Source organism: Bufo bufo, chromosome 2, assembly GCF_905171765.1.
Source record: "Bufo bufo chromosome 2, aBufBuf1.1, whole genome shotgun sequence".
NCBI classification, from domain to species: domain Eukaryota; kingdom Metazoa; phylum Chordata; class Amphibia; order Anura; family Bufonidae; genus Bufo; species Bufo bufo.
This window is the reverse complement of record NC_053390.1, coordinates 19,635,349-19,658,567: the sequence shown is the minus strand read 5'-3', so window position 1 is coordinate 19,658,567 and position 23,219 is coordinate 19,635,349. Positions and strand designations below refer to the sequence as shown.

Below are 23,219 nucleotides of genomic sequence, written 5' to 3'. Positions count from 1 at the left end.
CGTTATTAAACAGGCAGAGCCCAAATTACAGAGTAACATAGTTTATAAGGCTGAAAAATGACATCTGTCCATCAAATGATCCTGCCAAGTTGATCCACAGGAAGGCAAAAAACCTTCATGAGGTAGAAACCAATTTTCCTCATTTTAAGGAAAACAAATTCCTTCCTTACTCCAATCAGGCAATCAGAATAACTCCCTGGATCAACAACCCTTTTCCAGAAATCTAATAATTGTAACCTGTAATATTATTACACTCCGGAAATACATCCAGGCCCGTCTTGAGCTCTTTTAATGAGTTCACCATCACCACCTCCTCAGGCAGAGAGTTCCATAGTCTCACTGCTCTTATCGTAAAGAATCCGCTTCTATGTTGGTGGAGAAACCTTCTTTGCTCTAGATGGAGAGGATGCCCCCTCGTCACAGTCCTGGGTATAAAAAGATGATGGGAGTGATCTCTGCACTGCCCCTCGATATACACTATTCACAAAAAGGTAGGGATATTTGGCTTTCGGGTGAAATTTATTGGAAATGTAAAAGGTTTACGCTTTAGTGATATTATATAATCAAAGTAGGGCATTTAAGTAGAAAGTAGCAGTGGTGATTTCCTCATCTCAAACAATTTTTTGTAACAAAAGCCAACAAACCGTGGTGGGTATAACCCCACAAAAATTTCAATGTTTTAAAAACTTGTCATGTGGACTTGGGCATCAATTACAGCTTGACAATGATGTCCCATGCTGTTCACAAGTCGACTTATTATCTGCTGAGGCATGGCATCCTACTCTTCTTGAAGAAAGCCCTCAAGTCATTGAGGTTCTGGGGTACAGTGGTATGAGCCTCTACACTGCGACTCAGCTGATCCCATAGGTTTTCAATGGGATTCAGTTCTGGAGAAAGTGCAGGCCATTCCATTTGAGGTCCCCCAGTCTCCAGCAGCTGTTCCATAATGATGCAACCTTGATGAGCTGGCACATTGTCGTCCATGAAGATGAAATTAGGCCTGTGGTGTTCATGCAGAGGCACAATGACTGGATTAAAGATGTTATTCAAGTAGTTTGTCACTTGTCACTGTACCATTCACAAAGGGTAGGGCAGTTCTGTATTGAGTAGACACACCTGCCCACACTGTAAGACCACCACCACCACCAAAGGCTTGTCTGGTCACAGCTGTGGCTGATGCTTAGCACTCTCCTTGACATCTCGAACATCGATGGCCACAATTTCTGCTCAGGGTGAATCGACTTTCATCAGTGAACAGCACTGAGGCCCACTGGTCCCTCATCCAGCGTAGATGCCTGTACCTGGTGTTGTGATCAGGTACCCTTGCAGGTCATTAAACATGCAGACCATGCTGATGTAAATGGTTTTGAATGGTCTGACGTGACACTTGGGTGCCTCTCACCTCCCTTAAATTTGCCTGGAGTTGTGTGGCATCCATTATCCGGTTCCGCGGGACATTGTTCACTATAGGGGATGTGGCCAAAGGACATCCACTTCTCTGCCTTTCTGTGACTCTTCCACTCTCTTTGTATCTCTGTTGCAACCTGCTGATGACACTCTGTGACACTCTAAGCTCAGTTGCCACTTCCCTCTGAGAACATCCTGCTTGAAGTCTCGCAATGGCGAGGTACTGTTGATGAATTGTTGGATGTCGTCGTGGTCTTAAGATCTCAAAATATGAACAGCATGACGAGGAGGACTGTTTAAATACCAATTCTAATTGAAGCAGGAAATTTATTGGCGATTCATGGATCAAACACTTGTTTGTCATTAAGCTCTTTGTTAGATAACAGCAAGTTGTGCAAAAAGTACTGAAGCATTGAAACCAAATTCCACCCACAAGCCAAATATCCCTAACTTTTTGGGAGTAGTGTATTTATATATAGTTATTATATCTCCCTTCAGTCATCTTTTTTCTAAACTCAATAACTCTCATTTTGATAATCTTTCTGGAACCTGTAGTCCTCCCATTCCAGTTATTACTTTATTTGCCCTCCTGTGAAACCTCTCCAGCTCTGCTATGTCTGCACAGGAGCCCAGAACTGTACACAGTCCTCCATGTTCAGTCTGACTAGTGATTTGTAAGCGTTAATTTTAACGTAAATTTGTTTTCCCTTAATCCTAACAGCAGCACAAGTGGGGAGTTCTCCCCTGTGAAACTGGTAGGACAGGTGGAATTTTTATTGATTAAAATTACTACCAAGATAATTAAACAATTAACCCACCCCCTATAAAGGGATGCCCGCCCTTCAACCAGTGCTTTATCAGCAAGTACAGAAAACAAAAATAGGGTGGGAAATTAGTGTGCTGCTGTTAGGACTAAGGGAAAAAAAATTACGTTAAAATTTACGCTTCCCTTACATCCTAACCAGCAGCACAAGTGGGGACCTAGCAAGGAGCAACAGACAAATTGTGAGGGTTGCCTGTTCTCTCTTTTTTTTTTTTATGAGAGGGCGGCCCCGAGAATGGTTCGTCCAAATGCCACTCCCTCAGAGCGCCTAGAGTCTAGGCGGTAATGCTTTATAAAGGTGCTGTGGGAGCTCCAAGAGGCTGCAGCACAGATTTGTTCAAGCGGAACCAAACATTTCTCTGCGTACAAAGTAGATACTGCCCTTGTAGATTGGCAGTGACAAAGGATGGAGGAGCCAACCCCTGAGCTAGAAAAGCTTCATGGATTGCCTCTTTTACCCATCTACTCAAAGAGGGTTTAGAGGCCTTTAGACCTTTGTTTTTCCCCGACAAGGACAGCAGGAGGTGTTCGGATCTTCTGAAGTCCACAGTTCTGGTCAGGTAGATTCTGAGATTTCTTGAAATGTCCAAGGAATGAAGGGCTTCTTCCTCCGGAGAAGAGGGAGAGGGACATAAAACTGGTAAGGTGATGATCTGATTAGTATTTCTAAATGATGGTACCTTGGGGAAAAAGGTCGGTAGAAACCTCAACAGAACTCTGTCCTGGAGGAAGAGGGTATAAGGCTCAGCGGCCACCAAGGCCTGAAGTTCTCCAATCCTCTTGGCCGAAGTTATGGCCAGTAGAAATGTGACCTTCAAGGATAAAAATCTAAGGTCCACATTTTCCAAGGGTTCATAGGGGGCACAGGATAGCCCCTTCAGAACCACAGATAAATCCCATTCAGGGATAGGTCTCAGGATTCTAGATTTTAATCTTTTGGTTCCTTTGAGGAACCTCCTGGGTAGGGGGTCTTGAGCTAAAGGTCTGCCTAAAAAGGCAAAAAGTGCACTGGTATGAACTCTGAGCGTTGACGGGCTTAGACCCTTGTCCAGGCCGTCCTGCAGAAACTGTACAATCGCTGAAAGAGGAGGATCTGAGGGTACAACCTCTTTATCAGCACACCACTGAAGGAAGATGTTGTATATACTTGAGAAAGCTTTGTTTGTAGACTCCGCACCTGGAGTGTAAAATGGTTCTCAAGACCTCTGCAGAAAGCCCTCTAGCTTCTAGTAGGGGCCTGTCAATCTCCGGGCTGTCAGATTGAGTTTCCTCAGATTTAGGCAGGGACCCGTGTCCTGATACACAAGGTCCTGCGTTAGGGGAAGTCTCCAATATGTGCCCTGACTCATCTTCATGAGCTGGGTGAACCAAGACCTCTTCGGCCAGAATGGTATTATCACAATGACTGGGGTCTGGTCTTGCTTGATTTTCGTCAATACCCTTGGTATCATGGAAATTGGAGGGAATATGTAAGCCAGCCTGAACCTCCATGTTATGGACAGAGCGTCTATCGCCAGAGGATTGTCCTCCTTGTAGAGGGAGCAGAATCTGTCTACCTTGGCGTTCAATCGGGTTGGCATCAAGTCGATCTCTGGAACACCCCACCGGAGTGTGATCTGGGTGAAAACGTCTCTGTTCAATGACCATTCGCCTGGAACTGGCAGACCCCGACTCAGCCGATCTGGAGAAGAGGTTGAGATCTTGTGCCTCCCTGTCTGTGTGTATGTAAGCGACTACCGTCGTATTGTCCAAGCGGACTCTTACCGCCTTTCTGCGGATAAGAGGGGCAAAATGGTAGAGAGCGAGACAAACTGGTCTCAATTCTCTCAGATTGGATGAAAGAAGCCTCTCCTGCAGACTCCAGGTACTTTGTACTGGATTCTCCTCCAGATGGGCTCCCCAACCTAGAAGGGAGGTGTCTGTGGTCAATGTGATCCAACGAGGTTGAATCAAGGACCTCCCATATCATAGGTTCTTCCACCACCTGAGCGAGGATCAGACTTCGGTAGACAGGGAGTGCGTCTTGTCCAACCCCTTGGGGTTGCGATTCCAGCCTGCTAACAATTCTTCTTGAAGTGGACGTAGGTGCCATAGGGCACAAGGAACTGCTTCCGCAAATGCTGACATATGGCCCAACATCTTCATCAGAGTTCTGATGGACACCCACCGAGGTGCCATAAGGAACTACGTGGCTCTTATCATTCGATCCTTCCTCTCTGGAGAAAGGGAAAGAGTCATCCGTTCGGAGTCTAAAATAAAACCCAGGAACATCCTGGAAGTAGATGGAACGATCTCTAATTTTTCCCAATTTATGAGCCAGCCCAAGCGCTGGAGAGACTGAAGAGCCAGCTGAAGATGAGATAAAAGAACGTCTAGAGTGGCGGCTTTTAGAAGCCAGTCGTCTAGGTGTGGCACAATCTCTAGCCCTTGAAGCTTGAGTTGGGCGACAACCGGAGCCACAACTTTTGTGAAAGTGTGGGGAGCGGAAGAAATGTCAAAAGGCAGCACAGCAAACTGGTAATGTTTTACCACGCCTCTTATGGAGACCGCAATTCTTAAAAATCTCGTGTAAGCTGGGTGAATGGGGATATGAAGGTAAGCATCCTTCAGATCTAAGGTGATCATTAGATTGCCGGGGTTTAGGATGCTGATAAGTGATCGAATGGTCTCCATTCTGAAGCGTTTTGGTCTTATAAACCGATTTAGGTAACGCAGGTCTATGATCATGCGCCAATCGCCCGACGGCTTCTGGACTAGAAAACGGGGGAGTATACTCCCAGCCCTTGTTTGTGAGGAGGGACTTCCTCTAGGGCCCTTTTTTTTTTTACATAAAGGAGGACCAAATCCTCTAAGATAGACTGTTTGTTCCGGTTAAGAGTTTTGGTTAAAACAAACTACTCTTGGGGAGGGGACAGAAAATCTATTTTGTACCCCAACATAATTATTTCTAGGACCCACTGGAATATTTTGCAGCCAGGCCTGCTGAAACAAACTTAGACAACCTCCAACCGGAGGGGAACTGAAATTCTGAGCATCGCACAGACGATTTGGAGGGGTTCGGGGAAGGAAAGCGGGAGAGTCATAGATCCGCATCTGGACGACTCCTGACGTCTCTGAGATTGGAGGGGCCCTGGGTTCTTGAACTTCTGGGCCTACTCCGGCCCCGAAAGGATTGTTGGGGGAGGGACTTCCCCTTTTTATCCGCAAGGCTCTCCATTAACTTATCCAATTCTGAACCAAAGAGTCTTCCTGGTTCATATGGTAAGCTACACAGATTAAATTTGGAGGCATTATCGTCAACCCAGGGATGCAGCCATAGGGGCCGCGGAAGAGAGAGCCATGCCTTTGGCGGCTAACTTCAGGTGCTGTGTGGAAGCGTCACACAAAAAGTCTGTTCTAAGGAGCAAGGTTTTGAACTGGTCTAACAGGTCCGACTGGATTCTGAGAACGCGGGACCAAACAAACTCTGCGACTTCTGAGGAAGCAACTTCAACTGAAGCAGAGGCTGCAGCTGCGGAATAGCTGCGCTTCAGAGTGCATTCGGCCCTCAGATCTAATGGATCCTGAAGGTTGCTTCCATCATCAGAAGGAACTAAGGTCCTTTTAGACAACTTGGAGATCGCAATATCGACCTTCGGAGGCGGTACCCACAGTTCTGATTCTGACTCCTGGAGAGGAAACATCAGTTTAAATCTCTTCGTGTGAACCGGACCTTTTTCAGGATGCTTCCATTCAGTTAACATAAGCTTTTTTAAATCTTTATCCACTTTAAAGGCCCTTGGCCCCCTAGAGGTGGACGGTGGAGCTTCCCCTTGCTCAACATCATGATCCCTTGATCGAATGGAGCGTAGAAGTCTTTGCGTCTTCTCAGCAGGAAAAAGGTAAGTGGCTTTATCTTCATCAGAAGAGGAGGAACGGTCTTCTATCGAAATGACGTCTTCAGCCATAGGTACTCTGGAAACTCTGGCCCTCTTAGAAGAAAGGGCACTCTTGATCTCCATAATGGAATTACCCATAAATTCCTTCATCCAGCCGAACATGTCGCCCATCGTGGGTTGCGTCGGAGGACGACATAAAGGACACCTATTATATTCATAGGAGTCCGGCATCAGCATCTCACAGTTGGCACAAGTTAGGTGCTTCTGTTTATGGGAGGATTTCCCATGCTGGTCACCATTGGGAGACGCCATCTGCAAAACAACTTAAGAAGTAGTTTAGTATGGACTCACTGCAGACAGAGAGGGAGAGTCTGGCATCTGCTGTTCTTTTATAGCTAACAGACCCTCCCCCTAGCGTAGCTCTGCCTCCCGCCAAAAGTGACCACTGTCACTACTTTATTTATTTATAAAAATAAAACAGAAGGCCCCCCCCCCCCCAGAATAAAATCTGGTGGCAAAATTCTGATTAGGAATAAACCAGAAATAGACCGCACTGCTGTGTGAGGTGGCCCGGATGGGTGCTCTCAGCCTACAGATTCACCCAATCTATAAGCTGCAACAATATTTCAAAAGAAGGTCTGGGCACTCGCAATATATGGAGTATGTGGTACTTTATTAAATAAAATGTTATAATACTGATAAAATTAGCAATAACAATAATACTGATAAAAATATAATGACACTACAATCAATAAACACAATAATTAGGTCTGACCAGACTATATAGTACCTTCACAATAAAAACAATTAATTATTAAAACCACAGAGTTCCAATAAAACGCACTGGTTATCCTTAAATCCGATGTCCATAAATTTCGCATCAATAGACACAAGTCCAAAATTTCGTATAAATAATCATATGAAAAGAGTGGTATTATATTCAAGATATTTGATCCAATGTCCCAACATCTACATATAATCGTAGATTATCCGAATTTTTTGTATATAGATTAGTCTGTATAAGGACCAAGTTGCAACGTCAAGAGATAGGACTATGTGCCGATTATATTAGTCGCAAATACTTATTCCATCTATGGTTATGTTATTTACTCACAAAACAGATGTCTGCAGGCGGATCCAATCGACAAACCGCGGCGTCCCGCGTGGTGATCCAGATGCGATCCTCCGCTACTGCTTTATTCACGTGAGTATCGATTTTGTTTGTGGAATAGTAATATGCGGCTTGCCTCAGCAGTTTTCAAGGAATTTCGACAGCTGATGTCCTTTTACTTTAACAAGCTTTCACTTACTGGCGCCAGTAGTTTCTTTCACAGTCCACAGCTCCACAAATGCATGTGATATGTCCTCAATAAGTTTTCTCCAGAGGAATTCAGAGCTGTAGAAGTTGGTGGTCCTTGTATTGAATGAGGGGGTCAAGTACCAAACGCGTTTCAGGGCTCTTAGTGGCCCCTTCCTCAGTGGTTGACCTCCCCTCCATAATGCTGCTCCTTTTATAGGGAGATTTGGGAGTTTGAAAAATGTTGCAGCTTATAGATTGGGTGAATCTGTGGGCTGAGAGCACCCATCCGGGCCACCTCACACAGCAGTGCGGTCTATTTCTGGTTTATTCCAAATCCTACTTTTGTATCATCCTCAAGACCAGCATACTGTGTGTAGGTGACCATGGATATCTGGAGTCATGTGGAAAACAAGAGACAGAAAATTGAGGCCTTCATGTTTGATGGCGAAATTGGTATAGAGATGAATGGAGATGTATCTATAAGGGACACATTCAAAGAACTGGAAATGTTACTGACTAGGGAACTCAAACAAAGATGGGAAATTAAAACCCTGGAACAATATATTATGTTAGACAAAGTCCCAAAAGGTCTTACATTAACGAAAACCCCTGCACAGGATTTATGGGAACCCTCGTTTAATGATGAATGGGAGGCGTTATTACATCAACAGTCTATAGCCCTCATTAAACTCATCATTAAAAGGAGGAAGACAATACTTGAAGAAGTTTCCAGTAGAATTAATGAAGTCAAGGATATTATTGTTAAATTACCTAAAAACAACGAATATAATATGTGGCAGGGGAGATTATGTAAGAATCTAGATAAGGTAGAATATGATATAATGGACTAAAAAATGAACAAATTGAGATACAATAATAGTAAAAATAAAAATCAATTAAGCCAGATGGACAGAAATGACCAATCAAGGAATAATGGAGATACCTATTATGGTAGAGAGGAGTTGAATGATACTTCTGTCCAGAGAGATATGATAGCTCAGATTCCGGTCCACAATAGATTTGAGGCTTTAGAGGAACGGGAGCATTTTTTAGACCAAACCCCACCGCACCACAAACCACGAACACGTCAAAAGACCCCCAATTAAGGATGCACATACACAGTATAAACTCCCCTCCCAGTCACAAATACAATTTGAGGAACAAGCACCACACCCCACATCAGGAGCACAAATCACGTCACCAGCAGAGAACCCCAACACGGGACACATACCAGGAGAATCACTACACTCAAAGACACCGATCACCCATAAGGAGAAAGAGGGGAGGAAGATTAGAAGAGGGGGAAAGAAGAACACGAGAATATCACAGATAGAGAAGTCAGATTTGGATAGTGATTCTATTCTAAATCTGAGCACATTTCAACTCACGAACACTCAAAAAAATTTATTGAACAAAGGCCTAAAATTCGCTCCTACAAAAAAACTCAACAAATTGGAAACATTCATTGGTGTTGAGAAATGTATAAGACGATTGTGTCTCAAAAAATACCATATTAGAAACATAAGGGATGAAGGAGAAGTGTCCAAGGATGAATTCATACATACCACCCTAAAAAGAAAATCTAAAAAATACCCATGTAACGAGATGGGTCCCGAATTGACCACTTTTAAAAAATGTGTCGAGAATGATATAAGAAAATTAAAGGAAAACCCAAGATTTAGGAGGAGTAACCTAACCAATTGTGAAGTGAAGGCAATAAGGGAACTACAAGAGGAAAATAAAATTATCATCCGCCCAGCCGATAAAGGCGGCTCGATAGTTATTCAGGATAAGGAAAGATATGATGCTGAATGCCTCCGTCAACTATCAGACACAAATACATACAAACTTATTACAAGAAACCCCACTGAGGGATTTCAAAAAGAATTGATTTCATTGTGTAACAGAGGTCTGGAAAAAGGCATTTTAACAGATGACGAACATCTTTTTATCCTGAATAACCAACCAAGAATACCAATTTTTTACTGCCTCCCAAGGATCCATAAAAATAAAGTAGACCCACCAGGGAGACCTATAGTTTCGGGTATTGGATCATTAACTGCAAACCTATCCCAATATATCGATATACTACTCCAGCCCAAGGTGAATTAATAGCGTCATACACAAAAGACACGACCCAAATTATTAAAATAATAGAAAATTTAGACGTTAAATCAAATTGGATAATGGGTACCTTGGACGTACAGTCATTATATACAGTAATCGACCATGAACAAGGGAAAGATGCAATAAAAAAAGAACTTTCTAAGGATAGGACTCTTCCTGATGCACAGGTTGATTTTATCATTGAAGGAATAGATTTTATTCTCAAACACAATTATTTTGATTTTAATGGCCAACTTTATTTACAGACTCAGGGCACTGCCATGGGCACCAGGTTTGCCCCCAGTTATGCCAAACTTTTTATGGCCAATTGGGAGGAGACCACCATTACTCCCAAACTGGGGACAGACCTGGTGCTCTGGCAGAGATACATCGATGATGTATTTTTTATTTGGCAAATCAGGCCAATCTAATTTGGACCAATTTTTAAGTGATATTAATAATAACAATTTTAATTTGAGATTTACCTCCACAATAAGCCAAACAAGATTAGAATTTTTGGACCTACAAATCCAAATTGCAGATGATAAAATAAGTTGCAGCACTTTCATTAAACCAACGGCTCGCAATAGTTTCATACTATATAATAGCTGCCATCTTCCAAAATGGCTCTTAAACATACCTCAAGGGCAGTTCAGAAGAATAAAAAGAAATTGCACAGCGGACCAAGAATTTGAGGTTGAGGCAATAAGGATGAAAAAACAGTTTTTAGAGAAACAATATCCCCTAAAAATGCTCGATGAAACCCTTGATAGGGTCCGCAATATGGATAGGAAGACCTTTTTTGACGATAGCATTTTACCTCAAAAAAGGATTATTGATGACCAGGTAAGGATGATATTGCCATATAATGAACAATATGCAAAAGTCCAAAAAATTATTAGGAAACACTGGCACATGGTCCAGAAAGATAAGACCATTGGGGCCATGATGCCAGAATTTCCGTTAATTTCCTTTACAAAGGCTAATTTGGGCCTGAAGGTAGCCCCATCCATTAAATCTAGGACCAAAAAAGCACAAACAGTACAAAAACGGGCCGATATTATAGTTTTTTTTAGGTGTGGACAGTGCAATAATGGAGATATCTACTTCAAATGGACATAAACATATGATTAAAGAATTCTTATCCTGCGATTCAAGTGACGTAATCTATATCATCGAATGCCCTTGTGGATTACAATATAGTGGGAGAACGAAGAGATTATTAAAGAAGAGAATAGCGGAGCATATCGCTAAGATTAAAAAGGGCTTCGATAATCACTCCCTCTCGAGCCATTTTAAAGATAAGCATAATCAGGATCCCTCAGGCCTTAAATTCGCAGCCCTTGAAAAGGTACACAAGGATTGGAGCGGAGGGGACCATATTGGCAGGATGTCGAGCAGAGACACAGAAGATTTTCGAATTCGACACACTCCTGCCAATAGGGTTGAACTCCGACTTTGAATTATTTGGCTTTCTGTAGGTTCGTTTTGGGGTGGGTGCCACCGGCTGACTAGGAACCGTACCATATTTAAGGTGGCCGGTCCCTCTTAGCCGATGGCACTCACCCATACCATACGACATTGAATATTGAACATTGAACTTTGAATTTTAAACAATTCGAGCCACAGGAGGCCACCATTGACATATAAAATTGATCAATGCATTTTTAACCAGCCGTTTACTATATCTTTGATATTTTTGATAGGTTTTTGTGGCGAAACCAACCTCGCCACTGGGTTTTGGAGGGGCCTGGGTACTAGCCTCTTGCCCCAGGATTATGGGCCCTCTCATCAGCCAGGCCTCATTTGTTCACAAAGGACTTGGACTAACTTGAACCCTGGTGTAATTCGTGCCATTTTGGGATGTTAAATGTCTATGTGTATTGAAAAGGGTGGGACATTGTATACGTTGAGTAGGGAGGTCTGTTCCATTGTCTCTCTGTGTGTATTGGCGATGTTCTTTGTCCTGAGAGATAATTGAATTACTTCTCGGTTGTCTCCAGGACAGAGGATATTGTGTATTCGCCTGCCTGTGATTATTGCATCAACCCAGTGTGAGGAAATTCTATCGCGGACAGAGGGGAGGATTTTGTGTGGGAGTGTCTGAGTGTATTGTACGTGGTTATTGGCTGTTTTTACAAAACCCTGGGGTGGTAACTTTGTTGGAAGATGTGTATAAAATGCTTGTGTGTTAAAATAAAGAGAGTTCCTGTTTTTATACCTTCATGAAGTCTTGGCTCATGTTTGGCTCATGGGATAACTACACTCTTGGGGATTGCTATATCACAATACTCCCCTGAGTATAAGCTCTTGTAAGAGCTTGCTCCTGGTTCCTGTCTCTGGATTTAGGAAAGGTTCACCCACTGGAGCCTTGTCGTAGGTCCAGGGTGGGTAGGAGACGGCGAGACCTCCACCAAGCTTCGGCGGTTCGTGGGTGTAATGACCGACGTCACGCACATGGAGGAAAAAGGGAAAGCCCTGCCCAAGGGAAAGGTGGTGACCCCTAACTCACCTTGCGGCTGGCACCTGACTGCCCTGACGTCCCTAGACGGGTTCCTCACCCGTGCGGCGATCACGTGCCTAAACCCTGGCTTTCCCTAAAATGAGCCCTAGATAGTGAACGGGCCGGTGGGATCGCTAGTCCGCACCACTGTCACTAAGAGGGAAACACCAGGGAGAGGACAGACAAAACAGACAAACACATACACCCAGGTGGACGACCACAATAGACCAACAAAAGGTCCAACAGGGATCCGGAGGGTAGCGTTCTGGACCAACTACCAGAGAACGCAGCAACACAGCTCCAGAGGGTCAGAATAGATGTCCAGGCAGGAAGCTCTATATCTGGAAACCAGAGAAGTGTGAGAGAGGAATATAAGGAGGTTTGGGAGTGCTGGACAAGGAACAGCTTTTCTGAAGGAGCTTTCTGAAGGAGCTACGGATCCCTGAGTGAGCCAAAAGGGTTTGCAAAGCAAACCCAGAAAGCTACCATAAGGAAAACAGCCCTATCTTAAATAGAGCGTGCAGCCAACCGCTGCGACTTCCTGACCCCGGGTATAACGGAGTCAGGCGTGGTTCTCGACACCCTCGTGACAGTGGGGTCTGCAGTGCTGATGGTGTCAAGTGGAGTGCTTGGAGTCCTCTGCAAGCACTAGGAGCAATTATCGACGGAGGTACCCGGTCGGGGTGCTAGGCGTTCCGTTACAGTTTTTATCTATTTCTCTACGTCATAATATATCAACATGGGGGCATCAATTGATTTTAGACATTTTAGTATTTAATACACAATCTTTTAAGATGAATATTGACTATTTATGGATTAACATAGCTTAAAAAGTGATTTACAATAAAAACGCAATGAAAACGCATCAAAAACGCATCAATACCGCATATGCGTTTTTTTTGGATATGATGCGTTTTTTGGTGGAATGTGATCTATAGAATGTAGTGAGTTTGCACAGTGAAGACCAATGTGGAAGGTATTGATCTTATTAGAGAAAAGAGCATTATTCGATCCAAATCGATTCCATGGTAAAAATCCATTATAGAATTTGAGGACAACCGGATTCATTTCCCATTTTGCAAACTCCCAAATCTCCCTATAAAAGGAGCAGCATTATGGAGGGGAGGTCAACCACTGAGAAAGGGGCCACTAAGAGCCCCGAAACGCGTTTGGTACTGGACCTCCTCATTCAATACAAGGACCACCAACTTCTACAGCTCTGAATTCCTCTGGAGAAAACTTATTGAGGACATATCACATGCATTTGTGGAGCTGTGGACTGTGAAAGAAACTACTGGCGCCAGTAAGTGAAAGCTTGTTAAAGTAAAAGGACATCAGCTGTCGAAATTCCTTGAAAACTGCTGAGGCAAGCCGCATATTACTATTCCACAAACAAAATCGATACTCACGTGAATAAAGCAGTAGCGGAGGATCGCATCTGGATCACCACGCGGGACGCCGCGGTTTGTCGATTGGATCCGCCTGCAGACATCTGTTTCGTGAGTAAATAACATAACCATAGATGGAATAAGTATTTGCGACTAATATAATCGGCACATAGTCCTATCTCTTGACGTTGCAACTTGGTCCTTATACAGACTAATCTATATACAAAAAATTCGGATAATCTACGATTATATGTAGATGTTGGGACATTGGATCAAATATCTTGAATATAATACCACTCTTTTCATATGATTATTTATACGAAATTTTGGACTTGTGTCTATTGATGCAAAATTTATGGACATCGGCTTTAAGGATAACCATTGCGTTTTATTGGAACTCTGTGGTTTTAATAATTAATTGTTTTTATTGTGAAGGTACTACATAGTCTGGCCAGACCTATTTATTGTGTTTATTGATTGTAGTGTCATTATATTTTTTTAGTAAATCTTTTTTTATTGGTATTTTCAATGTTTGGCAAATTGAGCCATAGTTTGCAGAATTGGAAAGCATAACAATATACACCTATACAATAGGCCTGTTGATGAGATATTTCGATACATCAATGGTTTGCATATTACAAAATAGTGCAAAAGTAGGGTCCGCAACATTTGGACCATAATATCAAAATGTAAAAGGTAAAGAAGGGAGGGGGAAGACCGGGGAGGGAAAGAGGGGGAAGCGAGGTAGTCCAATCACAGTTTGTCTTGATTCAAAGGGCTTTTTCTACTTTGCTTATGTTGCTACACTCTAATTTCCATCCAGGCCCAGGGATCCTCTATTGTTCAGGATGAGTAATTAGAGTTATTGAGCCATGGGCTCCAAGTGAGTAGCCTAGACTTCAGGGGAAGAATCGTTGGAGGTACTAAACTTTCATACCTACAAGACTTGTTAATCTCTAGAATAACCTCTGCTATGGTTGGTGAAACTGTTTGTTTCCAGTAGCGTGTGATAACCAATTTAGCACTAAGTAGGATGTGCCCAACTAGGTTCCTGCATTCCGGGGGGATATTGTGTATGCCTAAAAACAAAAGAGCCAGTTCGGGCTGGGGGACAACAATCTGAGAGGTTATCTCCGTGATCAGTTCAAAAACACTGCGCCAGTATGGGGCAAGTATGGGGCATGTCCATAAGATATGGAGTAATGAGCCTCTAGCCCCGCATTCCCTCCAGCAATTGGGGGAGGATGAAGGGTAGATCCTGCTCAGTCTCTGTGGAGTGAAGTACCAATGCAAGAGGGTCTTCAGCCCTGCTTCATAATGGGAGACACATTTGAAATTGGAGGTTAGGAATCTAATAGCTTGAGACCATTGCTCATCTAGGAAGGTTTCCCCCAATTCTGTTTCCCATTTTTTGATGGGTAAAGTTTTGGCAAAAGTAGCTTTTTCCCCCAAAACATCATATACATAACGCGTAGTATGTTTTTTAAAAAGGGACGGGGAATGGAACAGTCTCCATATATCGGAGTTTACTGAGGGTGGGTTTTGCGTAATCTTAGCAATAAGATGTCTGATTCTAAGAAAGTTATAGAATTCTGTATGCGGCAACGCGAACAGGCGATGAATAGAATCAAAGGGGAGAAGACAGCCATTAGACATAATCTGGGAGACAGAAGTAATCCCTCTCTCCCGCCAGACCGCCAAGTTAATGTCAGGAATGGTTAATTCTATTGTTTCTATAGTGGCTTGTGGAAGAAGGGTGGCCACCGTATCTCTCTGTATTTTATGTATAGAAGACCACAGGCTACTAACTAGTCTCATCGTCAGTAAGCCTCCACTTGGTCTAGATGGGTTCCACAACAGATGTATCAGGTAATCCTTCAATGAGGCTCGTTTTATAGTGTGTTGTTCAATCTGGATCCAGGCCTTTTTGTCGTCTGGGGACCACCATTCTCGGGCAAAGGAGAGTGCTATTGCTTGAAAATAATCTCTAATGTCTGGGAGGCCTAGACCGCCAACTTGCTTCTTTTTGGATAATAGTGTCCGTGCTACTCTAGGTTTGGTCAGACCCCAAATGTATTTACCCAGGGTCATCTGTGCTTTTTTTAAAAATGTTATAGGAATCGGGATTGGGAGAGCTCGAAATATGTAAATAAATTTGGGAAGGGTCATCATTTGAAATGATGCTACTCTACCCACCCAGGATAAAGCCTTCATGGAAAAACTGTTAAGGTCTTTCAACATGGTATCGAGAAGGGGGAGATAATTTCTACTATATAGCAAGGAACAAGGAGAGGTTATCTTAACACCTAGGTATGGGATCTCTGAAGTTTGCCAGTCTAAGTCCTGGGAGGATTTCAAGGAGGCAACCTCAGCTGGCGGAATATTAATAGGTAAAGCCTGAGACTTGGCGCTATTAATTTTATAGTAGGAAAGAGACCCATATTGTGAGATAGTAGCTAGAGCAGCGTCCAACGAATTACTGGGATTGGTTAACGTGAGGATGATATCATCCGCATAAAGTGTGATCTTATGGGATCTACCTCCTATTTCCATTCCGGCTATTGAAGGTGAGTTTCTTATGGATTGTGCTAGGGGTTCTAATGCCAGGATAAACAATAAGGGGGACAGGGGGCAGCCCTGCCTGGTTCCATTGGTGATTTTAAACGGATCCGACACCACACCGTTAACCCATACTTTTGCGGATGGAGAGGAATATAAGCTATGGATAGTCTGCAGAATCTGCCCTGAAAAACCCATCTGGCGGAGAGTAGAGAATGTGTAATCCCAATGCAGGCGGTCAAATGCCTTTTCCGCATCTAATGTGATCGCAAGCATTGGGAGATTGTGTATTTCAGCATAGTTAAATAAGTCTACAATCCGTCTAGTGTTGTCAGACGCTAGTCGGCCGTTCACAAACCCAGTTTGGTCAGGGTGAATCAGAGAGGGGAGGAGTGGAGCCAATCTATTGGCAATAATTTTGGCAAAATTTTTTATGTCAGAATTAAGCAGCGAGATGGGGCGGAAGTTCTGGGGAACATCCGGGGTTTTGCCTGGTTTCGGGATAGTGACTATTAGTGCTTCCAACATATCTGGGGGAAAAGGATGACCGTCCTGCACTAACTTAAATATTTCAAGCATGTAGGGAGCAAGAGTACTCTGGAAGTGGCGAAAGTATTCATTAGAGAGTCCATCAGGACCTGGGGATTTACCCAACTTAAGGGATTTGATAACTTTATTAATTTCAGCGAGTGAGAATTGTGTGTTGAGGGACTGCAACTGTGTCTGAGAGAGGGCCGGGAGAGACGCCTGAGTGAGGAAATTTTCCACCAAGATAGAGTAATCACCAGGAAGGGGAGTAGTCTCCTTCAAATTGTAAAGCGACTGGTAATACAATTTAAATTGGTTAGCAATCTCTCGGGGGTCTGTCAGTTTTGCTTTATTCTCGGGATGTAACAGATGAGGGATTTTAGATTTTGATTGTTGAGTTTTTAGTTGTTGCGCTAAGAGTCTGCCAGCTTTATTGCTTTGGTAGTAGTATTTGGAGCGAAGCCTCAAGAGAGACCTATGATAGTTTTGGAGAAGTAGGCTACTAAGCTTATTACGTGCCTCTCTAAGCTCATTGGAGCACTGATAGGTTGGAGCCGGCTTATTAGCTGACTCCAGTCTAGCGATGCATTCCAAGGTTTGTGTAATGTCCCGTTCTCTGCGCTTTCTTACAACCGAGTTCAGTTTGATTAAAGAGCCTCGTATATACGCTTTGTGGGCTTGCCATAAGACAAATTTATTAGAAACTGAACCGTTGTTAAACTGGAAGTATTCATTCAACTGTGCAGAAAGCTCAGAGACATGGATTGGGTTATTAAAGAGAAATGTGTTATTCCTCCAAATAGGGGGTCTAATGGACTGAAACTGCTCCTCTAGGGTATAAGTAATCGGGGCATGGTCAGACCATTTAATGAGGCCAATGTCAGTGGAAAGAGTATGAAGTAAAGTTGTGTGATCTACCACAAACATGTCGATTCGCGAATAGGACAGATGTATCGGAGAGAAAAAGGTATAGTCTCTCTCAAGGCTGTGCTGCGCTCTCCACACATCCGTGAGGCCCTCAGAGTGCAGGAAGGTGGCAACCCCCGCATCCAAGCGCCTGGCGGAAAATGAGGAATCAATATTGGGGTGCAGAACAGTATTGAAATCCCCGCATACAACCATTTTCCCTTGCTTAAGCCTGTTCACGTTGCGCATAAGTTTATGTAAAAAAGCCAACTGGTGTGAGTTAGGGGCATATAGGTTAACCAGCGTATAAACAATGCTATTAATGGAGCAGACTAGGATAATATATCGGCCTTGTGGGTCAATTTTGGATTTAATGTGAGTGTAGGCGACAGTGTTTTTTGCTGTGATCAGGGTACCTCTCTTTTTCTTGTCACAATGCGAATGCAGGATGTCAGGAAATAGGCGGTGGCGCACTCTGCCAGCATCTGTTTGTAGTAGATGAGTCTCCTGAATACACAGAACATCAACGTTAGCTGCCAAAGCTTCTTTCCACATATAAGACCTCTTCTGAGGGCAGTTCAAGCTTTTAACATTGAGGGACATGATTTTGAGACCCATGATGTCAAGAGGGAACTACCAATTTAGATTTGGATGCGTAAACACAGTATTATGCTTCAATATCAATGAAACAGAGATTGCTGGCACTTACGGTTCAACAACGGGGAAGAGAGGAAGGAGAGAGGGAGGGAGGGAAGAATAACAAACAAATATAACTTAAATATCCGTCTAAGACTCAGTAGGTATTGAACAGGACGGAAATAACCGTCTAGGTGAAGGCAGGGCGAAAGTTCAACACTAGATTAGAGTAAATCCAAAGGGTAGTGGTGACAGAGGGACCTGCACCAAAATATATAAACTCTGCTGGTTCAGCGCCCGAACTTAAAACACGGGGAGTCCCAATATGATAAACAAAGCTATTCAGCTCCATTGTAGAAGTTCCTATTTATTAGGCGTCGGGGGTCAGTCCTCCAATGTAAGTGGAGCATCAGAAGCTATGATGGTGGGGTCAGTTCCCACATTGCTAGAGGACAGTGGAATCTGCCAGAGGTGAAGTAATTGCTTCCCTTCTTCCAGGGTTTTGATGGAGTGCGTTTGTCCATTCTTGCGGACGAGGATCTTTAGAGGATAGCCCCATTTGTATGGGAAGTCATTATCCCTGAGGGCTGTTGTGATAGGCTGAAGTGCTCTGCGTCGACGGAGAGTGACCATGGAGAGGTCCGTGAATAGTTTAATCTTCTGATACGGAGCAGGTAGTGCAGTCTTATTCCTTGCTGCAGCCATAATTGCCTCTTTGGTATGAAAAAAATGAATACGCGCTAACGTATCACGCGGAATATTAGGGCCAAGGTGTGGAGGTTTTGGAAGCCTGTGGGCTCTATCAATGATCATATCAGGAATTGGGATCTGTGGCAGGAGAGCTCTTATTAGCCCTTTCAGGTACGTTTGCAGATCCTGTGGGGCCACATCTTCAGGGATACCCCTAAATTTTACGTTGTTCCGTCTGGAGCGGTCTTCTAGGTCCGCCATTTTCCATTAAATAGCCTCCAGCTCATCAGCCATGGCGTTATGGGCATCAATTATGGCGTTTTGTGATGCGGCAAATTCGCCCATTTTCACCTCCACATGCTGCACTTTTTCCTCTGTGGTTTGCAGTCTGGCAGATAGAGGGTTAATCAGTCCTGCTATGTCTGCCTGCAGGGAAGATTTCAGGGCAAGAAGCATGTTCTTAAGAGAATCCTCAGTGACTGGCTTATCTGAGGTAGGGAGTGATTGGAAGGGATCCAAGGGTGTAATGATGTGCGGGGTGTACTCACTCAGCTGCCGTTGGTCATTGGGCTGTATCAATTGCTGGAGTTGGAGGCCGAGCGGCAGCTCTTGCTGCGCCACGGAGCGGGCGCCATCTTGGATCCCCTGTGTGGTGTGCCGCAAAACTCTGGCTTCCTCTGGAGTCGGTGGAAGCGATGGGGGAGACACATGTAGCAGGTCAGTGCTGCCTGGTAGGATCGGTAGGGAGGGTGAGCGGGCTGTGAGAGCTGGTGACATTGCGCTAATGGGGGATCCCAGTGCCGGCCTGTCTGTACCATCGGCGCCATCTTTAGACCGTCCCCAGTCAAAATAGTTTTCAAGATTCCCATCTTGCAACTTCTGCAGGTGCTTCCTCGATTTCCCCATTGCGACTGCAGAGGAGTAGAGCATCTGGAATGGTGGGAGAATGATATTTTGCGGTGGATAGAGACGAGCAGGCCAGATTGCAGTCGCTGAGGTGCAGGAGCTCTTCACTCAAGCGGCCATCTCGTTCGGCAGCCTAGCCACGCCCCCCGTGTCATTATATTTTTATCAGTATTATTGTTATTGCTAATTTTATCAGTATTATAACATTTTATTTAATAAAGTACCACATACTCCATATATTGCGAGTGCCCAGCCCTTCTTTTGAAAAATTCTGATTAGGAACATCATTGAGCCGAAGCGCAGCACAAACAGCCGCCGATGACACGCGCGCCGCCGACTCGGAAGTCGTCATCAGGGTACGCACTTCAGGGTATGGCGCACATGCGCGCGAAAAGCCGAGCGCGCCAGCCAGGACCGCGGCAGAGTACCGGCCGCAGAGAGTGGGATTTAGTCAGGATATAGAGGGGCCAGAAGGCCCCCCTCTCCATCTAACTGCGGCAGAGGCCGCATCCCAGCCAAAATTAGGAAAAAAAGGGCCACAAGGGCCAAGACTTGGCAGCAAGCAAATCAATAAGGTAACAGGCAGCGCCTGAACCTGTCCTAAGTCCACAGGACAGATACAAAAGCACTGGTTGAAGGGCGGGTGTCCCTTTATAGGGGGTGGGTTAATTGTTTAATTATCTTGGTAGTAATTGTAATCAATAAAAATTCCATCTGTCCTACCAGTTTCACAAGGGAGAACTCCCCACTTGTGCTGCTGGTTAGGGTGTAAGGGAAAGTGGCAGGACTATGTTCTGCATCTATGTCCCTTTTGATGCACCCCTTCCATGGTGCTGCACATCGAGAGGGTTACACATACATAATATAAAAAATACAAATATGATAAACATGGAGCTATTAACAAGCCGGTACAGAGGGGAGAGGTCCCTGACCAAAAGGGTTTACAGTCTACATGGGAAGGAGAAGGACACAGTAGATGAGGGTAAAAGCTGCTCATCGGGCTGTGTGGTGGTGCTATGCTCATTGTAGGTGGTAGGCTTTCCTGAAGAGGTGGTTTTCAGGTTGCTTTTAAAGGTTTAGATGTTTGGGGAGGGTCTGATGTACTAGGGTAGCGAGTTCCAGAGTATGGAGGATGCACGTGAGAAATCTTGAAAACGATTGTGTGAAGAACAAACAAGAGGATAAGAAAGAATGGGGTCTTGTGAGGATTGGGGATTATGTGTGAAGGTTGCATAAAAAATCCAGCACTGCCGTTCTTCAAACCAGACATTTTATTTCACAATACACAGGCAGAAAACAATACATGTGTATTGCAAAATGAAGTATCCAGTTTGAAGAGCGACAGTGCTGGATTTTTATACAATATTTAAGGAGTAGTGTTGGGTGCAAATTTTCGAATAGCGAATATTAATTGTGAATATCGGCACTTTGAGAATTCGCCAATGAGAAGGCTGCAATGTCTTTGTCTGAGCTTAGCAACATCCCTAGCAACCAATAGGAAAGTTGCCTACTCCTTTACCATATAAGAACCTCCCCAGCAGCCCTTTTATGCAGTATTTTGCAGATCTGAGAGAGACAGCAGTGTTATTGCTGTGCTCTCTGCTTTCCTGTGTCATTACATTAGATAGTTAGTTAGCTTATATACTGTATATAATACAGATAGTTAGTGGGAGATAGTCAGTGTAGGTTAGATAGTGATATAGTGGAGCTGATATGTATGAACAGCAGAACCTACATGCTACATACATAGAGCTGTGATGTCACAAGTTCACAACAATACTTAGTGCACCAATCACTAATAAGTAGTCAGACCTGTTAAAATGTGAAGTTGTACGTATTGCGCCAAAATATTTGCATCATTAGTGCCAATTTCGCAATCGCGGATATATCTGAGCACTCTATATGCATATAAAGCTATTGTAATGTTCTGCCATGCCAACCATTTTCTTCAGTCTCAGAAAACTTCTAGCAGCTTGAAAAATGTAGCTATAGTGACCCATGCCTGTATTTCAAGCACATTACACGAATATTACATTGACTATTTTTCGCGATCAAGAAAATAATCTCGAATTCGCGAATATATGACGAATATTCTACTAAATATTGCCCCTGCCGCTCATCACTATTAAGGAGTCCCAACTCACCATAACACGGCGCTCTAAAGAAACGTTAATTTCACCTTGGACTGTTGGAGCTGGTAAGGGGGGGGGGGGAGTACCCCTATTCTTTTTGTCTTTACGTGTGGAGATGTAACAGAAAAGCAGGTGGGAGATATAAGGAGGGGACAGATTGTGAACGGCCTTATATGTAGTGGTTAGTATTCTAAACTGAATTCACTGGACAATGTGGTAAACCTAATTTTCCACTTCTTTGCCCAAGCCTCCAATCTATCCAGATCCATCTGAGGCAGTATGAGTGAGCTGGATACAGTACCTACAGAATTCAGCATCTGCCTCCATTCATGTTTTGCAGGTAATAAAGATGGAGTTAGGATACATATGAAACACATATATGAGCATCACTTCGTCACTGAAGTCATGTTGGCGTTATTCAGGGGTTAATTAACAGATGTGACATCACAAGCGATTCCCACCACGATATATCACTCAGCTCCAGTATCTAGAAAGGTTTACCATTAAACCACAGGAATGTACATATGGGGTTAATTATCACAGATCACCCGGTCAGATAAATCAGTGATATAGTCATCATGCCACCAATATCACTCTTTCCGCACAGGAGGGTTAGTCTGTAGGAGCAATGAAGGTCACAGCGCTAGGAGAAAGTATAATATAAGCAAAAAGACAATGTCTGTCAGTGACAATGGGGACGCTGTCGTGGAGCAAATAGAAGAGTTTATTTTATCTGTAAAAGTTTGAATGAAGATGAAATATTAATATGTCCCCATACATTATAAAACTATTACATGGAGCGTCGTTACTTCTCCCCATGTCACTCTGGACTCTCCCGCAGTGTGGGTGGAGGTGTGAATACAGTGATGAGAAGCAAGGTTCATGGGGGCAGTTCATCTTCACTGCTCTGCAAGTAAACAAGGCTCTTCTTCTCTTCCAAGAAATATAATGCAGTTGTTTGGCTGATCCAGGATAATTCCACCCAGAACATAAATATTCTTATTGGCTTTTAAGCTGGAGATACACGGTGACATCAGATGATATGTTGCATTATGACACTACATAGAATGACTGTCAATGGGTTCACAATGTGACACACTACACATCAATTTCAACACTTGGATTCTTCTTGGTTGCAGGTCATATGTGACTTTTCCATGATAGAACACAATGCAAGTCATGGTCAACTACAACTTGTGCAGTTTGGCAGGTATTTCTACTGCCAAATCTCAGCTCTAAAATAGCTGCATGACAGCAAGTTGCAGACACGTTTTGAGACTGTTCTGAGACTCGCAGCATGTGATACTTGTTGCCATATAGCCCGAAACTTAACTTATGTGAATAAGATGGATTTAAAATGCTATTTTGCTCTTATCGCTTTCGCCAAATCTAAAAAACAATATAGTTTCTCTTGATCTGCTAAGTTTAAGAATTTTTGTTCCTTCTTACAAAACATA

At 43.6% G+C, this 23,219-nt stretch overlaps 1 protein-coding gene across 1 annotated transcript in view; it reads left to right on the top strand.

Annotated features, from left to right (window-relative positions):
- Positions 1 to 23,219, top strand: part of LOC120991121 — a 496,450-nt gene that overhangs the window by 326,425 nt on the left and 146,806 nt on the right. The window lies entirely within an intron of this gene.